We start from the raw sequence: 5227 nt of genomic DNA, 5'->3' as shown, positions 1-5227 counted from the left end.
CCCCCCGGGCCCCGGGGCCTGGCCCGGAGCCGCCGCGCCCGCCGCCCGCCTCGGCCCGCGGCCCCCGGGGCCTGGCCGCTCCCGCCTCGCCGCCGCCCCGCGCCGCCGGGCCCCCGCTCGCGCCGCGCTCCGCCGCCCGCACGCCCCGCAGCCCGCGCGCCGCCGCCGCCGCCACCCGCAGCCGCCGCGACCGAGCGACGGCGCCGCACAACCTAACCTCGGGCTGGCGGGGCCGCGGCCGACGGGCAGGCGGAGCGACCAATGGCAGGGCGCGGCGGCCCCGCGCGCCCGCCGGCGGGGGCGGGACTAGCGGCGCGCGCCGGGCCTGGGCGGGGCGTCGGCGGCGCGCGGGCGGGGCGGGGCGGGGCCAGGGCGGGGGCGGGGGGCGCCCGCGGGGTAGGTTGCGCCGACGTGGGAAGGGGGACGCGCAGCCGGGAGCCGGGGCGGGGCCGCCCGGGATTGTGGGAATGTGGCGGACTCGGCCCGCCCGCTCGGCCGCGCTCGGCCGCGCTCGGCCCGGCTCGGCTCCGCTCGGCCCGGCGGGGCCCGGCCAGGGGAGGAGGGGCGCAGAGCGGGCCACCGTGGGGTCCGAGGAGGCACCCCGCTGTGCCCCGCGCCCCCAGCCTCTCCAGGGTCGCGGGTACGCAGGGAGCCGCCGCTTCCACCCGACGGTCGGCTCGGTCCTTCTTGGAACAAGCAATAATGGGACACCGACGGTTTATATCCGGACCAGCATTAATGCGGCGCCGGCCATATACCGGGCGTGGAACAAACGTTAATGCCTGCTCTATAACAGTCATAAACCAGGCACTAATTGAGCATCCGCTATGTACCAGGCGTAGTCCAGGAATTACTGTGGCGCCTGCTGTATACCAAGCAAGGAACAAGCATGAATGCCTCGTCTGCTGTATACTGGGCACGAACTAGGCATTCACGCAGCCCCTGAGAATTAATGAAACGCTTGCTAGATACCAGGCATGGAACAAGCATTAATGGAGTGCCTTCTGCATACCAGGCCCTGCTTTAAACCAACCCTACCCAGCTGATATTTTTATCCATGTTTTGCAGGCGACACTAAAGCAGCTACCGACTTGGTAACAACAGAGGTGGGTTCACCCTGCCACGGTGAATTTCCCCGACGCCCTTCTCCTTCTGCCACCTGCCCAGCTCCCGCTCATCCTCCAGGTCTCGGTTCCAACGTCACGAACTCAGGGGGGCGTCGCCTGGCTCCTCGGAACCACTCGAGAACCCCTCTCTTGAGGCACCGATTGAAATGATCTCTTCTTGTGGTGTATCCGTGGCCTCGGTTTCCCCAAATGGCCAGAAGTGGGCCTCCCCGTCGTTGGCAAGCTCCGGCCCTCCGGTGTAGGCTGGCCCACGGCGGGTTTTTGTACAGCCCACTGAGAAACCTTTTGCCTTTTTTAATGGTTGGGGAAGAAGGGGCGTGAAAAGAAAATAGTATTTCAAGATGTGAGAATGATCCGGAATTCAAATTTAAACGTGTGTCAGTACAGTGTTACTGGCGTGCGGCCGCCGCCGTTGCCTTTGACTGAGCTGAAGACCGTGGGTCCCAAAGCTGGAACTCTTTCCTATCTGGCTCCTTATGAAGATGTCGAGAAGGTCCCGGCATGCAGTAGGCGCTCAAGCCATGTTTTTCGAATGACGGAAGAAAAATGAAAGTGCCTGGTTGAACCCACCGTACAGAGGAGGAAGCTGAACCCCCCCCAGCTGCGCGGCACCTCTCCCCGCCCTGACCTGGCCTGACCCCCCCCCCAGCGCCTCCCCCCACCTGGTCAAAGCTCTCCATGCCCCCATCCTGACCATGACATGCTGTTCCCCACTGCCTTGAGATAAGGGCTGGTGGAGGGTCAAAGTCTCCATTTATTAGTGGCTTGGGTGTGGGAGATTAGCTCCTTGGAACCTCAGCCTGGGGGGGGGCCATCTCCACCACCACCACCCCCCCCCCGGGGGGCAGGCAATGCCTGGGGGTCCTGCCACAAAGAGAAGCTTCTGCTTACACAGCAGGAATCGAACTGTGAGCGATCATAGGTTACCTGGCGGCTGACACTCTCCCCCAGTCCATCCAGTGGGTTGTGGCGGGAGATACAATGTCCTGCATCTGTCCCTGCAATGTCATTCAGGACAACTCCACCACCCCAGGGAACTGAGGGTCGACACCTGCAAGCAGGAGAATCCCATCCATCAGCCACGTGGGATCGAAGCCCCCTCTCGTGTGAGAGGCAGAGTGGACATGGCCATCCCAGGGTCCTCAGGATAGAGGAATAAAATATGGATTAGGGTGGACTTACTGGTATCCTACGATAGAATTATTGTGACTCCAGCAATGGAAGAAACTGTATCGTTGATGTGGAGACAGTGGCGGCGGGAATTGCTGAGGCAGGGAAGGGGAAGAAGAGGTGTGATGTGGGGGCATTTTCGGAACTGATCAAAGAATTTGGTGATGTGGAAGGACTGAAGGGTGGGGTGGGGAGTGGGGCTAAATGGGATCCTCTTATATGTTTTTAATGAAACATTTTGTATGATCTATGTATCTTTGTAAAAATTTTTAAAAATTTATTTAAACAAAGAGGAAAAAAAAAAAAACCTATGAATGAAAACACTGTCACTCCGCCTTGGCTAGATGCCCCCTCCTCCAAGAAGCCTTCCAGGATCTGCGCCTAGCTAATGCCACCCGGTCACTCTCCAGGCCAAGGACCTGCCAAGCGCTTCTCGCCGTCTGAAATGATGTACTTTATGCGTCTCTTGACTCGCTTATTATCTCTGCCGTTGTAAAAGAAGACGCCTCTGCCCTTGATCACCGCAGTCCCTAGAACCCGGGCTGGCACGCAGTAGGTGCTCAGTAAGGATTGAGTCCGTAAGCCATGACTCTCTCCCATCTGGTGTCTTCGATGGCCCCTGCCCCCACGCCGGTGGCGGTCGGGGGTTTATTTGCCTGCTTGTTCCCGGTCCCTCCTGGCCACGGGGCTCGGGGCAGCGGCGACCAGGAGGACGTGCCTCGGTCACCCCTGGGTCTCCCGTGTCCAGCGCAGGACCTCGGGCCCCTTCCCTGTCCCCCTGCACCCCCGCCCGGGCCGTCTCGTCGGTTCCGGGGATTTTTAAATGCCCCCACGACGCCCCCGAGGCCCGGGCTGTGGCCTGGGGTCGCGCCCTGAGCTCCAGATTCGATGTCCAAGCTGCCCCTCGATGCCACCACGTGGGGCCACGGCCCCTCGCCATCAACACGTCACAACTGTGCCCCCATCTGTCCCCCGACGGCTCATCGCAGACTTTGTATCTTCTGTCCCCTCGGCCCGGGTTGGCCCCCCCAGCCAGCCCCCCACCCCTCTTCACCAGGAAAACTCCTCCCCCAGGTCTCATCCGAACAGCCTCCTTCTCGACCCCCCCAAACTCCACTAGCCCCCCCACCATCCCCAGTAAGACTTCTCGTCATGCCCTGTCCTTAAACAGTATTTGTCACAGTCTGGAATGGGATTTATTCCAAATGAATAGATGAATAGGGAGGCAGATGTGGCTCACCTGATAGGGCGTCCGTCTACCACATGGGAGGTCCAGGGTTCAAACCCCGGGCCTCTTTGACCCGTGTGGAGCTGGCCCATGCGCAGTGCTGATGCGCGCAAGGAGTGCCCTGCCATGCAGGGGTGTCCCCCGTGTAGGGGAGCCCCACGCGCAAGGAGTGCGCCCCGTAAGGAGAGCCGCCCAGTGCGAAAGAAAGTGCAGCCTGCCCAGGAATGGCGCCGCCCACACGGAGAGCTGATGCAGCAAGATGATGCAACAAAAAAGAGATACTGATTCCCAGTGCTGCCTGATAATGCAAGTGGATGCAGAAGAACACACAGTGAATGGACACAGAGAGCAGACAACGGGGGGGGGAAGGGGAGAGAAAGAAATAAATCTTAAAAAAAAAAATAGACGAATAGGTGCTAGATTGGCTTTTTAATTTTTTTAATTTCTCTCCCCTCCCCGTTATTTGTGCTCACTCTCTGCTGTCTGATCATTGTGTGCTCTGTGTCTGCTCGTCTTCTTTGTAGGAGGCACCAGGGACCGAACCCAGACCTCCCATGTGGGAGGGAGGTGCCCCATCGCTTGAGCCATCTGTTCTCTGCTTGTTGTGTCTCCCACTGTGTCTCCTCATTGCGTCATCTTGTTGTGTCAGCTCGATGCCTTGTTCGTCTTCTCTAGGAGGCACCAGGAACTGAACCCAGGACCTCCCGCATGGTAAGCGGGCGCCCAGCTGCTCGAGCCACATCCACTTCCCTGGATTGACTATTTCATTTTCCCCGCCTGTGGGAGCTCCGTGCACCCAGGGCGCTTCATCCGTCTGCTCTCCCACAGCCGCCCCAGGTCCGGCCACGGCACCAGGCACACAGCAGGTGCTCAATCAAAGTTTGTGGAACCAGTGAAGGAGCCCAGCTCTCCTGTGTGTTTCTCCTCTTTCTCGGGGGAGGTGGGGGAAGAACAATAATTGGACGTGTCTCCTTTTGTCCCTTCTCTGCTCCGGGATCGAATCTTGCTTCGCTGCTGACTGCTCGCGTGGCGGCGAGAAGGGGATCTGACTTCCTGTGGACCTCTCCCACCCTCTCTAGAGTGGGGTTCATACTAGTCTTCTCTCAGAGAGCTGCTGTAAATAGCCAACAAGAGTACACAGTCGGTGCTTGATATGTGCTTGAACGTTTAAATTGTAGGAGACTGGTTGGTGGGCTCTGCCAGGGCCTCCCGAGACCCTGGCTTCCTGATTTTCCCAGCCTTGTGTCATCCCCTCCCCTGGAACGTGGGTTGAATTTAGGGATTCGCTGCTAAGACGCAGAACCTGGCAGGTGCGATGGACTGTCGTTTTCAGAGCAGGGTTCTAGAATGTCTACGTGTTCTCTCTTGGGCTTCTTCTCTCGCTCTGAGAGCCCAGCTGACACGTAAAGAGTCCCAGCTGTCCTGCTGGAGAGGCCACGGGCAGACACCTGGGATCCCCAGCCAAGAGCCAAGCGCGGGAATCCTCTTGGATGAGCCTTCAGAAGATGCAACCGTGGCCCACACCTTGACCTTGAATCAGAAAGACCCCGGCAAAGCTCCTCCCAAGCCCCCAACCCTCAGAAAGTGTGGGAGGCAATCAGTGCTTATTGTTGTAAGCTACCGAGGTCGGGGGTATTTGTTACGCAGAAACTGATGACCGATACGCGCTCCCAGAAGAAATGAAGGCACGTGTTCTCACAAA

This window comes from Dasypus novemcinctus, chromosome 19 (genome assembly GCF_030445035.2).
Source record: "Dasypus novemcinctus isolate mDasNov1 chromosome 19, mDasNov1.1.hap2, whole genome shotgun sequence".
NCBI lineage: Eukaryota > Metazoa > Chordata > Mammalia > Cingulata > Dasypodidae > Dasypus > Dasypus novemcinctus.
The sequence above is the reverse complement of the archived record's forward strand: the minus strand, read 5'-3'. Positions refer to the sequence as shown.